We start from the raw sequence: 22,083 nt of genomic DNA, 5'->3' as shown, positions 1-22,083 counted from the left end.
TTTTTCACTTTGAAATCTATTTTTTCCCTGGGTAACAAACCTTTTTCACTTGGAAATATATTTTTCCCCAGGTAACAAACCTTTTTCGCTTGGAAATATATTTTTCCCTGGGTTACAAACCTTTTTCACTTGGTGGTCCGTCATTTACCTGGATAAAAATATCATTTTCCTTTGGGGGATCTGGCGTTTACCCAGTGTAACAATACATTTTCTCTTGGTCATCTAGCTTTTCCTAGAGTAACAAAACCATTTTCATTTTGAAATCTGACAAACACACCTGACAATTTGATATTTTTGTATATTGTTACAACGGATAGCGACAAAATATACACCAACAACAACTCCAATACATTTGTGTAATCGCATATTCACTTGTGCTGATGCAGCCCATCAATATCATCGGTTACCCGCATGCAATATCCTCTTGTACACCGAAATGCATGTTTTGGAAAATTGGACAATAGGCTTCGATAGTTCTGTGATGTCCGGGTTCGTGCTTTGGATTTTCCAGAGTCAAAATGTCTGAATAAAACACCTCCTCGACGATGGTTGGTATGTGGATAACGGGGTTCGGAAGACGGTTGGATTTATGTCACCCATCGCGATAACAATTCCAGGTCGAGTTTTCCCCCCCGCATGTTTACTATATTGTGTCTTTATTGGTCAATGTATGTCTCGACATTCAGATTGAAATCGGAAACCCTGATAAAGTACGTAACCGGATCCGGATATCAACTGTGAATCGATAAACCAATGAACAATATTCAAAGTAAACATGTTACACCCTGTGTTTCCACGAAAAAATACCATCCAGACATACGTCGCGCTTGTTTGCCCACACCAGTATACGCGCAAATGGAGGTGTGTGACATTGCATGCAATGTGTTGGTATACAAACATCGACCCACAGACATTATCATAGCCGGTAGTTTTGATGTAGATCGAATGTCACCCGATAACAATACCAATAAGCCCCATTGCAATGACTCTGAGTCCGCGCTATTACATCGATATTTCGACACCGTTCACTGATTTATTCGATGGTGTTATCGTGTTGTAACATTACAAGATAGTCATGATCCTATCTGTAGACGGACCACCCAGATCAATTGGATACATCGGTCAATATCCGTCGTGTTGTCGACACCGAAGTTTTTCTGCTGCAGCGTTTGACCAATGTGAACTATCGAAGTACGGTGCTCGAAATGATTGCGATCAGTCTTTCACTAAATCACGATGCATGGATGTCGCTACTCCCACATAACGACTCCGGATAAATATCGTGCAAATGTCGGACTGATATTGTGATCCAATAAGGTATGTTTCTGTGAAGACTGCAATCGTACACCACAATAGAACACTACCTCGTGATTTCACACGCAATCATAAAACATACTTTCGTAAGGGTCTAGCTCGTCCGGTGACATTTCGAAACGGTCGTCACCACAAGAGATCGGGGTTGGTCTCGTCATATCGGTAGCATTTTGACACTGTCATCACCGCGAGGTTATTCACATCGATTCAGTTGGTCATGTCAATCCGTTTCACAATCTGTCGTTTTTCAAGTCCCAGCACCATAGTGTTACGACACAGACAAGAAGCGTCGGTGGAAATGATAAAACACGGAAGGCACACTTTGGCGTTATTTGATATGGATTTTACACCAGACGAACCTCTCATTCGAGCGATATATTTGAATGGCGATTGTATTATTGATGTCCAGGGAAAAGAAATGTATCGATTTATTGGTTTCGTACGTATCCAACAAAAATCTGGGTATATGATTGTGCATGGTTCGCATATTTGACTGTGATCACAATATTGGTATGTACTGTACAGTTCACTTTCTCTGTCAAAGGTAGTCGTGCGAATACCCATGTTACGGTTTCTATGTTTGTGTGTCTGTATGTCATGCTTCAGATTGACTCAGAGTCATTGCAATGTGGCTTATTGGTATTGTTATCGGGTGACATTCGATCTACATCAAAACTACCGGCTATGATAATGTCTGTGGGTCGATGTTTGTATACCAACACATTGCATGCAATGTCACACACCTCCATTTGCGCGTATACTGGTGTGGGCAAACAAGCGCGACGTATGTCTGGATGGTATTTTTTCGTGGAAACACAGGGTGTAACATGTTTACTTTGAATATTGTTCATTGGTTTATCGATTCACAGTTGATATCCGGATCCGGTTACGTACTTTATCAGGGTTTCCGATTTCAATCTGAATGTCGAGACATACATTGACCAATAAAGACACAATATAGTAAACATGCGGGGGGGAAAACTCGACCTGGAATTGTTATCGCGATGGGTGACATAAATCCAACCGTCTTCCGAATCCCGTTATCCACATACCAACCATCGTCGAGGAGGTGTTTTATTCAGACATTTTGACTCTGGAAAATCCAAAGCACGAACCCGGACATCACAGAACTATCGAAGCCTATTGTCCAATTTTCCAAAACATGCATTTCGGTGTACAAGAGGATATTGCATGCGGGTAACCGATGATATTGATGGGCTGCATCAGCACAAGTGAATATGCGATTACACAAATGTATTGGAGTTGTTGTTGGTGTATATTTTGTCGCTATCCGTTGTAACAATATACAAAAATATCAAATTGTCAGGTGTGTTTGTCAGATTTCAAAATGAAAATGGTTTTGTTACTCTAGGAAAAGCTAGATGACCAAGAGAAAATGTATTGTTACACTGGGTAAACGCCAGATCCCCCAAAGGAAAATGATATTTTTATCCAGGTAAATGACGGACCACCAAGTGAAAAAGGTTTGTAACCCAGGGAAAAATATATTTCCAAGCGAAAAAGGTTTGTTACCTGGGGAAAAATATATTTCCAAGTGAAAAAGGTTTGTTACCCAGGGAAAAAATAGATTTCAAAGTGAAAAAGGTTTCTTACTCTGGGAAAAAATAGATTTCCAAGTGAAAATGATATGTTTAGCCAGGTAAACGACGGACTGCCAAGTGACAACGGTATTGGTACTCAGGTAAATGATAGTTTTCCAAACGAAAAGGGTTTGTTACCCAGGGAGAAAATATATTTTTAAAAGAAAATGATTAGTTACTCTAGGTAAAAGTATTTTTCCAAGTGAAAATAGTTTTTTGTTGTAGGAAAAAAAATAGATTTGTAAACGACAAGGGTTTGTTACTCTAGGAAAGGATAGATCGCCAAGTGAAAATGATAATTTTACACAGGTAAACGTCAGTTGTCCAAACCCGTATGATATTTTTGACTTGGGTAGGTATCTTGCGTTCAACGCTGGTAGTGTGATTGGTCTTGTTAAACGTAGTTGCCGAGTTGTACAATATACTTTTCGTGCGTGTACAATTACGAAGGGTGGCAAATGAAATTGCTATTATGATCGTCAGAAGATTGTTGTTGTTTGTTGATTTGATTTGTCGGAGTAGTAAACCTATCATTCGCATATGACAAGAAAAATCATTACCGCGAATACATGTAACTGGCTCGCTCGGTCTCGACCAATGCAAAATAGATGATTCGTTTTTTTGAAACCGTAGCGAAGACCACATGTAAATCGATGCGATAGACTTCTATCCCCTTACATTCAGTCGTGTCGTGTCCGTTTTAATATTTCTTGACTACATCGGAATGTCTATGTTGTAGAAAGTAAATACTTTTATGGAGTTGTGTGTTTAATGAAAGCGATTGGTTACAAGTATGTGTTGGGGAAAGAAAATTTATTTTTCTGTATGTGACGAAATGAAAATAGATTCGTGGTTTTAATTGAATTGTGACTGTGTTGTTTTGATGCACTTTTCAACAGGTAGACTTGACACTGAACAACAATTCGACTCACAAAAAATGTTTGTTGTATGATTTGTCACCGGTGTGCAAAGGGTTAGGAATATTTTTGATTTACTGCTATGGCATTGACATAACCCTCTGAAAGTGAGTATGCTTTTCTTTCACGAAAGTTTACGCGGCTCTGTTGTAATAAATTTGTGTTAACTAAACTCGGATGGATACCACAATTGTGCTGGCCTTGCACCACCAATCATTCTACAGGTTTGTAGCATGAGCGAATATTTTCGTGCATCATGAATATCTTTCGTATACACTTAGTATGAAATGAGATGTGTGGAACAATAACTAGTGTCGTACAAAGTGTTGTGTTTGATTGCTTACTTTTTATCAATGTCTTTGTGATGTTAAAAGACGACTGAGTTTTCATTTACATTACGCGGAGAAACTCATGTAATAAATTTTACTCATTTGAAAATCGACTCGCGTGAAAATACCGATCAATGGAGTAGCAATATCAATGTGGTGGTATATTATTTTTCGTGATATGCACCAACCTTCTAAGTATAACTTTTCAAAAATTTATCATGTCATAGAAAAGTTGGTTTTTATGAAATCGAAACAAATATACTTCGATTATCACGACAAAGGAATTGAGATCAACGCAGTATTTCGAAATGGTATGTTCTGCAATCGCTAAATATCAAACTGTGCATACAACTCGGTTAGGTAAACGACCCAGTTACAAGGTGGATGTATTCTTGATGTACAGATGGCAGTCTGATGATGTAAAGCTCAACCACTCTAGCGATTCGAAGCAATTGTACTTCGATTATTATGATGATGGAAATTACGATCAACGGAGTATTTCGAAGTGACTGTGTATCGTTCGGTATGTTCACCAATCGCTAAATGTCGGTTAATTAAACGATACAAATGACAGCTTGATGATGGCAAAGCTCAACCACGCAAATGTGTTCATTGCAAAGTATATTTGACACAAACAAAATATCGAATGGAGACAATCACATTGGTTTCATTTCGAGTGAGTGAAAATTGTTTTCTGTTGGCCAGGTAGGACACATTTGACAATCATCGTGCACATTGTATCTTCGTGATGGTAACGACTTTCAGCGGCTTGGTTTCATGTCGGGAATTATGATTTGGGGGTTCAAAAACAATCAATACTACAAATGAACAACAATGCAAAACACGTTTAGCAAATAACAGTGTGGCAAGTACTTTTTCGATATTACGATTGTTGTGTACCAGACACTTCTAGTTGAATTGAATGCATCTAACAAACATATCACAATTTACTTTTGTAATGATCAAAGTATGTGAAATGGTGCGAACGGATTAGGTATTATTCAAGCGGCGGTATGTCAATTCACCTAGTGTGATATCTTGACACCGGGTAATGCGCGAAAGTGTTTCAATTCTCACCGCGGATTATGATGATAAAGTATTGTACCGGTTGTTAATCAGCAAACGAAATTGTCGTTTCATCTTTAGTCTTGGGTACTGGAAATATTTTCTGATATCCGCAATACGCAGAGTGATTTTTACCAAGGTGGAGTAATTTTCCTATCAAGAACATTTCAGACATACATAGTTTTACAGCTTAATGTGTTAATAACATTGGTACTGAAAAGTTTGTTGCTGTCATAACATTTACCATAACGCCGGGTCTAATTAACGCAAATAATTTAATAATAAAGTAATGATCAACTATTACAAATCTCATATGTCAAATCAATGTGTCAATCTTATGTTCACAGCATGATAACTTTGAATATAACACCATTGTTCGATTGTAAGAAATGAATTCTCAACTACATTGGTCGGACTTTCAAATCTCGTATACTCAAACATATTATGTTAATCTCAAGTCGCCGACACTGAGAAGTAATTACTTTTGTCTTACAAAATATACCGAGTAGTAATTAGTTTGTCTTGCAGAATATACCGCGTAGTAATTCCTCTATCTTACAGAATAGTAACGACTTTTCAAGCTGAATAAAAAAAGATGTGTAGGGATACGAATACAACCAAGCTTGTTATGGATTTTAGGTTTTAGTGATTGTATGGATTCGTGTATGTTTGGCTGTTTTTCATACTGATACTGTTTGAGTTGGTTGGGTAAGTTACAAACGGATTTACTTGACAATGTTTTCGTGGTTGACTCTTTGAGTATGGTAAGATGGTGAGATGTCGAGACGTAATACTATTTCCGTACACTCAATTACAACAAAACATAACCCGCATTCAAATAAGCCGTAAGCTACAAGTGGATTTAAAACTTGATGCTGTTTTGTGGTTGACTCAAGTCAGTAGTCATGTTTGTGTTGATTTCGGGAATGATCATGACGAGTTGGTCGGGTAAATTAGGTAATGTGGTTGTAACTATAACCGTAAAGAGATGCTGACATCCCAATATCTTTTACGCTGTCGTATATGGATTCAATTGTGATAATTTAATTCACGCTGTCGTATATGGATTCAATTGTGATAATTTAATTCTCAGTTATTGTTCTGACACTCAAATCTCGTATACTCAAAATATAATATGCTCAAGTCAAATCGTATATGCACCGATTAGTAAATACTCTGTCTTACAGAATAGTATAACGACCTTTACAGTTGGATAAAAATTATCGGTCCTATGAATACAACCAGATGAATTAATTCAAGTTTGCGAGTTGTACTGATATAGCCAAGTAAGTGAAAACTAGATTTTAAACACTTGTTAATGTTGTGAATAATTCTTTTGAGTATGGTAAGATGTTAAAATGTCTCTTTGACAAACGGAAAGCTGGATCGGGAATAGAGTTGTAATGTTACATTACTTGTTTCAAATCAATGTGTGTATAATATCGAAACGGGACTGTGGGGAAGTTGCTAGTCATGTTTGTCAATCCTATTTCAATGCACACTATGCCAAAGTCAAAATAATCGGTTTCGGATTAGGATTTTACAATTATTTCACACCTTTTTGAATAAGCGTCAACTTCACAGAGGATTAGGGTTGGGTCAGAAATAAGTGAAAATTTGTCGGTATTCGAATCACCGGCTACGCCGGTTCTATGGTAAACTAATTACTAAAGTAACACCTTGCGACTGATTACTAGATTTAGCAAACTATTTCGCACTTCAGCGCGCAGGTCATTCGAAATATAGGGCGCGCGCGTAATCCTCACAACAAGCCGTGTTCGCAAAACGGATGTAGTTAGTGGGTCGCACATATCAAAACGCAAGCGCAAACATCTGTTTTTCAAAATCACACAATGTACTGCGGTTTAGTGAATTTCCCGTCGGAAATAAGTGACAATTTGTTGCTATTCAAGTTACCCACACTGATGGTTCTGATAGTCGGTATTTATTAAATCTTACCAGTGAAATCTAGTTCTGTGACAAACTGATTACTAAAATTTCACCGCGTGAGCGATCGGTATGGTTATGACACCAAGTCGTGAAAGATGGTTATGTCCGAGCCATTATCTTGTCAGTGATCGCGGGGTTTTGCAAATATTTCACACCTTTTTGAATAAGCGTTAACTTCACAAAGGATTACGGCTACAATAGAAATAAGTGACAATTTGTTGGTATTCAAGTCTCGCCGGTGGTGTATCTGTTATTCGGCACTTATTACACTTATCATGAAATTAGAGTGAGAACATAAAGCATCAAGTTGTTGTTTTCGAATTTTGATGTCGAGGTGGTAAATTTACGCATTCAATTACAATTCAACTTCGGTTGTGTATTGAGTGATAGATTTATATGCCGGAAGTGGTATCTTGTGAGCGGTCGTAGGATTTTACAAATATTTCACATCTTTTTGAAGTGTTAGTTTGCGAACGCGACTATTGTTGATATTCGAATCGCCGTCTGTCGCACGCACTGCGTAAATCCTCTTACAAGCCACGTTTCCGTTTGTGCGGTTATTGTTGGTGACACGTACATATTCAACACCGCGCGAGAGATGCCTGAAAGTACGAATCACCGCCGCGTCCATAAGAATAACGATATATCATTGTCGTACTCGCCGTAATTTGGAATATACACATTACCTAAGGACCAATCACATGACTATTTACTTGATACATATTCAACACGAAGTACGACATGCCAACAACGAAGCCGCGTGCGAGCTATACTGAAAAGGGTTACCGTGCGACCACAAGACACAATAGCCGCTCGCCACCCCACCATAAGGCATAAAAGCCGCTTGCCAACCCCGGTTTCTCAGCCGCTCGCCACCCCACCCATAAGACGAAAACGTTAGTTCGCCACCCCCGCCATAAGACGAAAACGTTAGTTCGCCACCCCCGGTTTCTCGTTAGCTCGCCACCCCGCCCATAAGACGAAAACGTTAGTTCGCCACCCCCGCCATAAGACGAAACGTTAGTTCGCCACCCCCGCCATAAGACGAAAACGTTAGTTCGCCACCCCCGGTTTCTCGTTAGTTCGCCACCCCGCCCATAAGCCACAACGCTAGTTCGCGACCGATCATACTAACTACTCTCGGGAACTTCTTTCGGCTCCGCTTCGTCAGACGGTGTTTCTGGCGAGTGCTTTTCACGTCGTCGCGCAGCAGCAGCACTGAATCGACCTTGTGAACCTTGCTGACGTTTTTCGACTTGTCGCCTTGCGAAAAAATAGCCCCGTCGAGGCGACCCACCGAGACCCCAAATGAAACCGTGAAACCTATAACCCGAATTCGCTTTTCAATCCGCAAGCGCAAAGTCAATGTTCTCGACACTTTAACGCAGCACTCGACCGGCAAGGTCCATTCGTACACCATATTACTTTGTCGAAGTGCAGGGAAACCAAATGATTTCTGCGGTCAGTAAGTGTTACGACACGGTCAAAACCAATGTGATATTTAACAACAACACAACTGCTCCCTTCAACACACACAGACGTCCCTGCGCTTCAACAAAGTAATGTAGTGTACGAATATAAGTGAAAGAAGTGCCACTATGATTGTGGCTACGTGGGAAGAACATCAAAACGTCTGCAGGAACGCTTAAACCACCATGTCCCCAGATTTATCAGAACACGCGCATCGCGCTCAGCGAAAAGCTCACCCTTAACTCATCCGCTTAAGATTGATGCTGAGCGATCAAAGGCCATTAATTCTGCCATCGGCAAACATCTGTTAGATAATCCGATTTGTGCGAATAACTATCGAGACGACCGATTTCGAATCGTTGGGCGGGGTCGTTCACAATTCCATTTGTGTGCCTTGGAGTCGACTTTTATCAAAATACACCATCCAAAAAACTCTGTCAACAAAAGGAGTTCGTGTACCACCTTGACCACAAAAGGAGTTCGTGTACCAACTAAAAATAGTTCATTGAACGCTCTCTCTTTCATACCGGTGACGTCATATTTTGTGATACGATCGTTGATATACAATGTTCTTTCCAATTCTCTACTAGTTGCTGACGAGCAGCCGAAAATATTGGGGTTCATTTCAATATGAATATACTATTCAATTGTATATTGAAGTTCTGTACCTCCAAGAAGCTCTTCAAACATTGCAATATATGCAATTGTGTCATTAACTTGGTTGCCATAGGAAACACCGCTATTTAAACTCACATGGATACCCGAAAACACAAGTGATGAATGATTGATTCGAGCCAGTCGATGAGTAATTTTTTCACCAAGTCGATCAACACCAACGACCACATATTATTAGGCAGCTGCTGCTGAGGGTACCTGGGCCTTCCAGACTGTCAAACACCAGCAATCATTCCTCACCAACGATTGCACATCTCAATTGTTCAAAGCAATTTTCCCCGACTCCAACATCACAAATAAGTTTGCTTCGGCTGGGACCAAAACTACAAGCAACCAATGTTACTGGAGTTCTTACTGCATATATAGGCCTACGCTGAAAAATGATTTTGTCCAACTACGCTGAAAAATGATTTTGTCCAAACTTGATATATACTGTGCAGCCCTTTTCCGTCTAGGCTGACGCCTCGAGAAAGTGGTGAAGAAGTTTGGTTTATAAGCCCTATGGATAACCCTATGGTGGCCCCAGACCAACGTGTTTGGGGGAGGGGCCGACGAAGTGCTAGACATGAGCTGTCGCGAGATCCATGAAGCACTTTCTCATAACAATAAGGAGTTGGATGAGCAGGTTGTTTCTTGCGAAAAGTGCAAGAGCAGGTTGTTCAAGTATGTAATGTGATATGCCACGACTTGAATAAATACAAAATCGCATTTACGGTTATCGAATTTCCCGGCTGTCCTTATATTTTGGTCCATGCCCATGGCAACCCTAGGTATAGGCATCGATACTACCAATTTTCACCCCATCAAAGAAAATTTATTCATTCCGAAATGACGAAAAGCAGAAAATTCACATTGATTGCTGTTCTCTTAGCGTTGGAATCTGTCAATTCGTCACTCGAAGCCCCTCAAATCGCATCGCTATCACTGCCGACATGTGCACGATAACACTTGGCCGTTTTTCGCGGGCAACGTCGATCTCGGGACTTTAGGTGGATTTGCTTGTCTTGCTCGGTTCCTATTCTCATCCGAGCTGGAACGCTTGATATTTTTGCAGGCCTGCTTCGCACCCTCACGGCCAGCATGTAGTGTCTCCTGCTCCCCTCATGAAATAGATGCAGGAGCTCCTCTTCGTTCTTCACATATTACATATTGCAGCTGCGTTCGCCTTTCTTGTCCAACCGAAAAGTTGTCCCATTGCCTGTTCATCAGGAATGACGCCTCCCGCTCCTTTCATAAATTATATATACGAACTTGTGGCGACACCACGCGGTAGCACAGGTGTGATCATTGGAGCGTGCTTTCTCTTTACATCGTCACGTCGCTTAGTAGATATAGGAGCTGTTTGGAATATGCTTTGCTCACTTCGCTCTAGTGCTGCATGCAGTTAACTTGCTAGTGCTGCTTGCGGCAAACTTGTAACCCGCTTAATGGTGAGTGACCCCGCGAGCCAGATAATTCTGGATAGTTGACAAAGCAAGATGGATTACGAGAATCAGGGAAGTTTGAAGACCCCGTGTAAGAATGCAGTGACTACCAACTTCCTTCATATGGCCCTCCCAGCTACGCACCTGGTTTTGCCAGGCCGAAGCCTAGTTCCAGATCCGAGTAGTCGCAGACTCGCAGCAGACAGCAGAGTTATACTTCTTGGTCTCTGCGTCAGCCAACGAGACGTGAAGTCAACTGATCTACATTTCAGAGTAGCCTCCACAGTAGAACAAACATATGCAATAAAACAGAGCCTGCTCTACACTTTCGTCCTTTCAACAAGAGCGCGCGTTGATACTAATGTACATGCATCATTCGAGCGATCGAAAGCCTTCAACACCCGTGGGCGAGATGCTCGCTCTGCTAGGAGATTATCAACCGTGTTTACTATACTAACACCTCTTCTTGCGACATATGCCTGGCAGATAATTGCCTCGCACTTGCTCGCATTCGCTGCTTGCGAAACATTTGGGACGTCTCTGGCGCAACCGCCCGTTCCACGAACACTGAACAGTGAACACAGTGAACAGTAACTTCGCTCCTAAGCTTTCTCTACAACACAAGTTACGTAACTTCCGACACGATTCAGCAGTGGAACTTGCTCAGCCGAAATGGCTAGATCAAATCTATATCCAACGAAAGGAAGGCTGCGCGGCGTCGTGATCTTGAACCCGCCAAATCGTCGTACAGTTATTCACATACATATAGTTACATTGATACATTCACTAGCAGCAACGATACATTCACTAGCAGCAACATATTGGGTAACGTAGCAGGGTATTATTATTAGCGTATATGCTGTAACATATTTATTGCTCGATTAGGAATGACATCCTGGTAAAAGGTGTACGAGTCTATTAGTGCGGAGCGGATCGACAAATTCTCTGGTCCGGCTCCAATCCGGTCCGGCCAAAAATGAAAAATCCGGCCCTACTCGGTACGGAGGTTCCGTGAATTGATAAATATGCCTCGTTTATGTTCACACTGGCTTGGAGGTTACTTACGTGTAGTTGGTTGGTAGTTATCTAGTTATAAAATCCATGCTTATCCATTAAGATTCTGACCGGATCAATAAAGTAGTGATCCGGTCCGGCCAAAATTGTAAAAATCCGGATAGATATCCAATCCGGCTCCGGTGCATGCTCCGCACTAGAGTCTATACGCGTAAAGTGAACGTATATTTACCACACCGTTCAGGTGCGGGCAGTTGGCGATGAAGGCCGACTAAGGCAGTGAACGCAGATCTGTCCTGTACAATTATCAACATTCACCGCCAACCTGTTTTGTTGTCTCTCTTTGACCTAGAGGCAGGTTTGCCATACTGTCCTGATTTCCAAGATTTGTCCTTATTTTGAAGGGCCGCGTCTTAACTTGCGTCCTTATTTTGTCTTTATTTTCAACCACTACATAACTTCGTTCGTTTTCCTCTGGTATCTGTGTTGCATCCTCTGGTATCTGTGTTGCATAACAAATTATGCTTTTGTGTCGAGATTCTATGACATCATAAATGAAAGACTCTCGCGACGTACACACCACAAGATTTGACTTTAGGTGGAGAGATAGCTAGAGCAGTGAGTGGTGTACTGTATCTATAGCACGACTCGGCCTCGACTCGTAATATACCATGGCTCGGTCTCGACCCTCTTCTCACAGACTTGGAATCGGACTTGACTCGCTGGCGAATTTTAAATGACTCGACTTTACTTGAGTCAAAATTAAACTTGAGTCAAAATTATCAAAGTCAGATTGAGTTGTGACTCGGAGCTTTGTAACTTGGTTGCAGCCGTGCATAGTGACTTGACGTGCCTGACACAGACGCTGCCGATACGGAAACGTTGCCTTGAGTCTATATCATCGGATACCACAACACGTCTGTCTAGCACAGGCGTGGGCAAACTACGACACGCGAGCCGCATGCGGCCCTCCACAACGTTCTTTGCGACCCGCAAGAGTCTAAAGTAAAGAAACAAGATGCGTATTAAAAATCGAATTAATGCAGGGACTTCATTAAAGTTCATTAAAGTTTTTCTTGAGAATTATCATAGGCGCTGCAACGACGGATCGTCGAGGCATTTCTAGGGACGCTGCCGATACGGAAACGTTGCCTTGAGTCTATATCATCGGATACCACAACACGTCTGTCTAGCACAGGCGTGGGCAAACTACGACACGCGAGCCGCATGCGGCCCTCCACAACGTTCTTTGCGACCCGCAAGAGTCTAAAGAAACAAGATGCGTATCAAAAATCGAATTAATGCAGGGACTTCATTGAAGTTTTTCTTAAGAATTATCATAGACGCTGCAACGACGGATCGTCGAGGCATCTCTAGGGATGGTGTGAACGTCGTGAGGTTCACGTTCGCGTTCTGTGTGTGAACCTCGGAAATTGAGAGGTTCGCGTTCACAACAGAATCTTTGTAGGTTCTGCACAGTGAACTTTCAATTTTTTACGTTACCTCATCAGCTTTGCTTGAAAGTCTTCTCATCTCAACTTCGAGCCACTCTCTGTGTGGAGCTGGCAGCACGGAAATTAACTCAGCACTAAACGAGCATGCACCTTGCCAATTTCAAATATTTTACTCGTTTTCTTACAAAAGTTAGCTCAAGATATTCGGCTCTCCGTTTTGAATATTTAGTAACTATCTGTTGTGGCCGGCAATCACATAAAATCAAGAACGAAATACACTACATGTAGCTACTTGTTGAATCGTGCTCACTCAATTATTGACATCAAAAAATGGTATGAATAAGGCACGTTTTGCTTGTGCAAGCTTGTGCAAGTTCCCATGCATAAATTTCCGGACTTCAATATCTGTAGCAAGTGAAGAATCCGGTTTTTCACTCTGATCAACATCTATGCAGCAATCGTCTGACGCCTTCAGAATACATTGTCCAGTCTAACCTAGATCGTTGAGGCGTAAACATATATCCCCCTGCGAAGACGTTGTCGGAATTGTTGACCAAGCGACGGGAGATATCGGTTTTATGGAATTAATACAGCATTTGATCATTTTATTTGATATATTTAGGGATACTGAAAATGTCGGTGTGTACTTATATATCACTCGAATGCTTTCATAATGTAGTATATCACTCGAATGCTTTCATAATGTAGCCTGAGTCGTCTCTATATCTGAAGGTATGTACGTTGATGTAGGCTACTACTTACCGGAAATGTAGGGTTCGAATTATCATTATGACGCCACGTGACGTCATGAGGTTCGCGTTCACACAGAACCTTTCAAAAAGGTTCGCGTTCACATGAACCTGAACCTTTCAGGGGTTCACACCATCCCTAGGCATTTCCATTACTCGCGCACAGTGCCCAGCATCGCGGCGCAACGGCTTATTCTCAACGAGGGAACATGTGCTTTCCTCACAGAATTCGCGGACCAGTGCGTCCAGGATCTGTTCGCACGTTTGGGCTTTGACCCATTTTACGCAGGGACGAGTCGACCTTCGTGAACTCCGCTCGAATTTCATGGTCAGAAAGCGTCTTTTTCATGCCGATCCACAGTCGCCTGCCTCCACCACGTAAAAAAAGATCTTCCTAGTTAGCAGTGATATAACTACTGCAACCGTAGGCGGGTTCGACTGCTTAGTACCGTGCGTTTTAGCTGACCAGTACTCGTGGAACATTTCTTTTACCGCCGCCATGATCTCATGATTCTGCCACAACGATGCGCTGGCGTCGTCCACCTTTAAAATTCTGGTGTTCGTTGACATCTGTATCTGTCCGGCTGCTACGAAAAATCATCATTTACCCGAATATATGATCACGACCAATAGTAGAACACATTTTAAAAAGAACGACGCCTTGACAGTCATGAGGCATGGTAGAACAGATTTGGCGGGGGAACAAGATCTTGCACAGGAGAGGTTTCCCTTGCACAAGATATGCGGTGCCGACGATACAACATTCGCTCGGGCCTCAATCGCTGCGCGTTGGAGGCAACACAATAACTGCGCGTAGGAGGCAACACAAGGCTTCAGATCTGTTCAGGTCCTCGCCAGCCAGTCGGAACTACGACACCGCGCTGTCAAGTATGGTGCGGACAATAGCGACGCCCTCGGACACTGGTCGGGCAGTCAGCCAATGTCGCAACTTGATCAGCTCCAACGCTCTGCGGCGGCCACTTCTATTGACGAGATTGCTCGTGCGTCATGTACTGCTCCCCTTCGCCAAAAGCCGGCTTTTCGTTGAAAAGGACGTAGTCTCGACATCTTGCCTCGGTGTGCTTCGTCGGCTCGAACGAACGCTGCAAATCAGTTGGTTTAGCGATTCTTGGACGTTTACGCTCTCTTGCCGGTACCTTCAATATGTAGAGGTTTAGCGATTCTGGGACGTTTACGCTCTCTTGCCGGTACCTTCAATGTGTAGAAAGAGGCAGATCAGAACGAATTACGCAACAGTTACACAACCCCACCAACATACATTTCGTTCATTCGAAAAACCACGTCAGTTAGCGGTGCGATGGCGGTCCGACCAGCGTGCACGGCTGCTGCAGTCAGGACGTAAGCCGGACGTAAAAGCCGGGTTGACGTAGTCTCGACATACTACCTCGGTGTGCTTCGTCGGCTCGAACGAACCCTGCGAAGCAGATAGTTTAGCGATTATGGGACGTTTCCGCTCTTGCCGGCACCTTCAATGTGTAGAGTACGCTCTTGCCGGTACCTTCAACAATGTGTAGAGGTTTAGCGATTCTTGGACATTTACGCTCTCTTGCCGGTGCCTTCAATGCGTAGAAAGAGGCAGATCAGAACGTACGTATAACGCATAACAGCCACACAACCCCACCGTCAACATACATTTCGTTCAATTAGGAAACCACGTCTCGTTCAATTGGGAAACCACGTCAGTTAGCGGTGCGATGGCGGTCCGACCAGCGCGCACGCCTGCTGCAGTCAGGACCAAGACACCTGCTCGACAGTGTACGTGTGCCGCTGTCCATCGACCTGTCGCGATATCTTATGTTCGTGAGACATGAAAAAAACAAGTTGTCGGTCGCTTGACAGTCGCGAAACTGCTTTCCCACACAGGCGCCACGACCAATCCGAGATATCCTCCGTTGGCTTCCCACACGCGCTCGCCGGCCGCCGCTGTCCTCAAACGAGCACCGCAGACTCGGACAGTGAAAACACCACCAGGCGCTCCCGACGTCATCGGAGGTCCGACGCTTGAATGCCGCTTCCAACTCCTCCTTGTGCTTGATGTCGAGCGATATCTCTTCCTCTGGTAGAGAGGCACACGTTAACCTGTCAGCGTTACCTTGTTCTTTTTTAAACCTGTCACTGCTACTAAACGGACAAAGTACGCGCGACAAGCCAGACCATAACAATACCGATCGTGCTCCGGTCATGCCGAATCAGTCGTTCTTGAGTGTTAGTGTCTGTCTTGATGTAGCCTCGACATGAATTGCGATAATCCTCAAATGTAATCGGCGTTATTGCAAATGACTTGAAACACTATTTTTGTTGTATTATTTCGATTAATTGTTTCTAATCGTTGACTAGGAGACACGGGACCTGGTTTCTGATGCAGCGTTCTCTGCATCGAGTCGACATGATTTTGTCAGTGTGATGCTATGTAACGAATGTATTCGTTCGCTCATGCGAGCCATGATTTTCCTGTTCATTTAGCAATTTGCCCGGATCGGATGAAACCTGTGTTCCCGTTTAAAGAAACATCACTGCATATTTAGCACTAATGTTGTGCTCATAACCAATGCTCCCTCTAATTTTTGACGAGTCTGCGCACACTCACGGACTCCTGTCCAGACTGGACAGGAGTCCGTAACGACTAAAAAAGGTCATCACTTCGGATTTTTTAGAGAGCAGCCTAACTTTTCTGTGCGCAAAGACCGTGTCAGCACTGCGCATTTGCGCACGTTCGCAGCTTGAGAGGGAACATTGCTCGTAGCTATTCAAAAAGGTTCGCAAACATTAGTGGGATGTAATTCGTGCGGCGTGACAAAGATTGGACATGCAATGTTAGTTAGAGGCAATACTCCTTAGAAGTGTCATCTTACGTGACCTACTTAGGGTGGAGGCGTCCTCAACGAAAGCAGTGGCTGGCAGCGCATGCCGCTACGTTACGTCAGTCGTTCTCGTAAAAAGCTTGCCAGTTCGACGCTAAAAACTTGTCTCGCTTCTCGAACGGAATCATTGAATAAAACAGTCGGCTCAGAGCCGACTAATGGAATTCTTTTTGTTTGGAATATTTTATTCGGCGTGAGATCATTAACAGAAATATGCACAATGAATAAATACAGTCGCGACTTAGGTCACCTCGAAATTTATGCAGAACATAATAAGTACGGTCCATGCCGGCAAGGAGCTCTTGAGTAGAGCCCTGGCTGCCGGGCAAAGGTTGTTTTTTTTTTTCGTTTGCATGTCATTGTTTGCTTGCACATCCTTAGCCCAGAGGTTTCTTCTGTAGAAGTCTTCTACTTCTTGTATTACTCCCTCTTTAGAGATGATCATGGCGCTGGGCAAAAGTGTTTTAAACCATTCCAAAAGCGATGATGGAATAGGGCTTGGTAAAGAGATAGGGGCCAAACGACTTCTTCACTAACGTTTTTGGTACTGATTTTGACGATGCTAGAAATATGTACATCATATTGTAGAGGTATATATAGTACAGACAGTTCTATCAAGCCAAGTTAGTCGAAGGTGTGTCACCGTGACCTAATAGCCACCGCTGTTTCCAGCGTAACACATCAATTTACAACGCTCATGATTAACGTAACCCGAATCAGACGCCTGTTGGTATGAACATGAACAGATTACATCTCGTTTGAAAGGTGGTGACTTTACGTTGAAATAGATAACTAATCATCGCGCCAAACCGGCTCGATATCACGATTGATACATTGCTCAATGAATCTCGTTATTTTCCAGGTTATATAGTATTACGCCCGACAGTACGAAAAATTTGGGTCGAAGTAACATACAGCACATTGCGAATCAGATGTTAAATACAAGAAATGAATATTGACATCCCAATCTCCTTGAAATCTACTGCGAATCGAGTGGCCATCCACACGAGAATCCTATCGAAGTTCGGCGAGATCTCTTGCACGGAAACTAGACATTAACTGTACAAATAGTCTTCAAGTACGATTTTAATGAACAATACCAACAGTGCTCAACACAAATATGAGTATCAATTTCAGCCTTCGCGTTAGTCTGCGATACCGTAATTCTAATTTTTCCGAAAGGTGTCCACGTGACGTTCGAGGTAGTACTTTCGAACAGAAAAGGACGTCGTCATGATTGTTTAGGTAATTTATTTGACGGAATGCTTTCCCTCATATATCACATCCAACATATTTTAGACCTTAATGAGTATGGATATGGCGCTTGTGGCCAGACTTGCGAGCGAACTCTTTCCCACAGATACCCCGATTTTTGGGGTTGTTGTACGCGGGCCTAGACTACTATCCCCGGCAATCCGAAGCCAGGCACGGGCGGCAGGTAAGGCAAGGCCCCAGTTACTGGCCTACGGATCGGGAATCGACTAGTAAGGATTGGGGACGGGATTCGGGGCGAAAAAGAATTTGGTGACGTCACGACTGTTGGCGAGTCGCGCGGCCCAGAGGAGGTAGTAAAAGAAGCGGAGCTATTACTATGAGAAGAAGGATAGAATTTCATGGACTTTACTTTGTGTTTGGAATTTTTAGAAGAAACGACAGAGCGTCTTGAATTATTCGAAATCCGTGACCAAGCCCGAGATGATACCAGTAACCACGGAGGTGGTTTCCGACAAAAATGAAAGATTGGCCATGGATAAGGCAGGGTCCGGTATAGTACCGGGAAAAGAAGTAACAGAACTTTCCGGTGCGTCAACGGCAAAGGGGACTAAAAAACGCGAGGAAATAGCCAGGGGAGATCGAGTCGACTCGCGAAACCAGTCGTGGACGTGGCTGGAGATAAGTTACCGGAAGCAGACGCAGCCTTCCGTAAGCGGCAGGCGGACCAATGGTTCTTGGCAGAGATCATATCTGGCTGCGCAAGAATTGTCCATTGGTCACACCTGCCGCACACGAAATCATAATTTACAAAGTTTTTAGTGATGCCGTGCTTGGTCAAAATGTGTTTCTGTAGTGAAACCAACAATTTGTAAGGGAAGCCCTGGTAATTGCAACCGGTAAATGGGCAAGGATACCTAGTATCCTTGCCCTCGTATTTAATCGGGACAGTCAATAAATTTTCCGAGGGGATTCCAGATTGTTTAAAAGCCGAATCCAGGGGATAGTAAAAGCCGAATCCAGGGGGATAGTAGACTCAGTGTGGCAGGATTTAAAATGGTCCTTCGCTTTCGGATCTGCGTTAAAGCACTTACCGCAAGTCGGACAGGCAAACCAACTATGATGTCGCGTGCCCTTGCACCGCCTATAGCGACAGCTTATTTTATGATTCGAATCAGAAAAAAAAGTACCACATTTCATGCACTTCCATTTAAGGCCGTCACGGCGGTGCGAAAAAGTCAAGTGATCCGCTAATTTAGCAGGTTCAGTGAACGACATACCGCAATTTGGTTTCGGACACACGACATCAACGCTCGTTCCTGGACCGTGATACGGGACAACGAGAGGACTAGTGTCCACTAGCCACCGTGAAGAAAATGCGCGGACTAGATGCCTAAAGGTGACCGAGTCGCGACCTATTACAGTTTTAATATTAATACAGCAAAGATCAATACTCGAACACAATTAAACGTAATGAAATAAGGAATATGACAATAACAGGAAGTATAGAGACAATAACACATACACATTTATAATTTCTGATGCCAGCATGCATTCTCATATGACTCTTAAGGGAACTCTTCGCAGAAAATGCTTTTCCACATTGTTCACATTAGTACCTTTTGATGCCCAAATGCATATCCATATGAGCCTTTAAGCTATATTTACGACGAAATTCTTTTCCACATATTTCGCATTCATGAGTGTTGTTGCCAGAATGCATATCCTGAAACGTAAATATCGTTGTGTTATTATGCTTGTATGTCAAGGTGGGTGCTTGATTGATTGTCTGACTGACTGACTATTCCAAGTTATTTTGCTTCACATATTTCGCATTCATGAGTGTTGTTGCCAGAATGCATATCCTGAAACGTAAATATCGTTGTGTTATTATGCTTGTATGTCAAGGTGGGTGCTTGATTGATTGTCTGACTGACTGACTATTCCAAGTTATTTTGCTTCTTTCTATCTCTATCATGTGCCGTATCTGAGTCGACATTAAAAACATGAAATATCCGTGGTAATGTGCAGTAGGGGCTATTCAAAAAACATATCCTTCAGATTTAACTGGCTACTTATGAAGGTTTTAGGTTGGTTAAAAAAAATACGCTGCACACCAACTTTGGCTCCATTCCAACCAGTTGAAGCGAGATTCCTCCAGTAGAAAGTTTTGAATTAATCATTGAAAAACAAAAAAATAAAATTTAAAAATTTTTCTGCCGACCCCATAAAATTGTTAATCTGTCAGTAGAGATTATGCATACCACCTTTGGCTCAATTCCAACCACTAGAAGCGAAATTATTGCAGTAGAAACATCTCTAATTTCATGATCTACTTTTACATGGAACTCTTTGATAGGCACGAAATCAAGAATCACTTATCCACAAGCACATTCCAATAGGACAGGCTCAACTCGCCCAGTCTATAGCCTTAAATATAACACGTTCAACTCACCCAGCCTCTATAGCCGTGAATAAACACAGCGCCAACCGTTTTTTATGCAACCGTCTCCCCTTTTCTGCTGTTATCTTGGCGCTGGAATCTGCTGAATCGTCACTGCCGACTGTGTGCACGATAAACCTGCTGTTTTGTCACGGCCAACGTCGCTATCGAGACGCACAAACCCCGCGTTGGTGTTGTAGTGCGTAGCCATGCGTCTAATGAGATGCGACTTCATTTATCTATGAACAACAGGAGTCAAACAACATACCCAGCATCGCACCTCCATACTTTTCTTATATACGTAGAAGCATATACGTAGGAGCTCCTCTGGGTTTTTCGCATCTTCGCGTTCACACCATGTCATTTCTGTTCTACCAATAGGTCGTCCTGCTGCGTGTTCATCAGGAATGATGCCTTCCATACCTTTCACAAATTACATATGTGAGCTGGTGGCGCACCATGCGGTAGCACAGGTGTGATCATTAGAGCGTGCTTTCTCTTGCCATCGTCATGTCGCTTGATATATATGGCTGTTTCAATTATGCTTTGCTCAGTTCAATCTACTACTGCTTCAGTGAACTTATAACCCGCTTAATGATAACCTCGCGAGTCAGATAATTCTGCATAGTTGACAAAGCAACAAGGATTCCCAGAATCGGTGAGATTTAGAGACCCCAGCTGAGAAGGCAGCGGCTATCAATCAAGCTTCCTTCCGTATGGGCCTCCCTGCTGCTCATGGTTTGCCAGGGCGAGGCCTAATTCCAGATCCGAGGAATGACAGCAGGCAGAACAAAGTTATACTTCTTGGTCTCCGCGTTAGCCGACACATGAAGTCGATTGCTTGCGAATCATTTGGGACGTCTCTGGCGTAACCGCCCGTTCCACGAACATGAACAGAACACCGAACCCAGTGGCTTCACTTCTAAGCTTTCTCTACAACGAAAATTTACATGACCTCCGACACGATTCAGCAGTGGAACTTGCTCAGCTGCAATACCTAGATCAGAAATCTATATCCAACGAAATGAAGGCTTCGCAGCGTCGTTGAAACCGTCAAAACGTCTTACAATTGGAATTCACATACAGATAGTTATGTTGATACATTTACATTGAGTAACACATTAGGTAACGCTGCTGGAAAGTGAACGTATACTGACCACATCGTTATAATGCGGGCGGTTGACTATGGATGCTGAATAAGGCACTAAGGCAGTACAGGCCGATCTGTCCTGTACAATTGGCAACGTTCACCACCAACCAGTTGTTGTGTTGTCTGTCTCTCTTTGACCTTAAAAGTTGTCTCTCTTTGACCTTATCTAAGTTGATGACCGAATACGGCAGGCAGTACACGATGATCTGACCCGTACAATAGGAGTGATCGTTCAGGGCCCGCATACAACACAATTTCCCGCGTTATAATGAATAACATTTCCTGTATCAATCTGATCGACCTACCGGTAGCCGGTCGAGATGAGTAGCGGTAAATTATTTGGTAAATCGATGTAAAAACATGATTTAAATGCACACGGTAGGGTAGATAACAGTAATGAAACTGAAAGAGAAACACATCTGTGTCATTAGCAG

General features: G+C 42.9%; 1 long non-coding RNA gene across 1 annotated transcript; it reads right to left on the bottom strand.

The window, feature by feature from the left end:
- Positions 1 to 17,008: 17,008 nt before the first annotated feature.
- On the bottom strand, positions 17,009 to 21,607 carry LOC145436359 (uncharacterized). Its single transcript, XR_013914282.1, has 2 exons — positions 20,780 to 21,607; positions 17,009 to 20,714 (listed from the first exon to the last, which is right to left on the bottom strand). It is a non-coding gene; the product is annotated as an uncharacterized LOC145436359 (long non-coding RNA).
- Between the last annotated feature and the right edge of the window lie 476 nt (positions 21,608 to 22,083).

The sequence above is a fragment of the Botryllus schlosseri genome, chromosome 3 (assembly GCF_051294905.1).
Source record: "Botryllus schlosseri isolate E-star chromosome 3, Bs_hap1, whole genome shotgun sequence".
Taxonomy (NCBI): Eukaryota; Metazoa; Chordata; class Ascidiacea; order Stolidobranchia; family Styelidae; genus Botryllus; species Botryllus schlosseri.
Note: the sequence above shows the minus strand (reverse complement) of the source record. Positions and strands in the feature narration are given on the sequence as shown.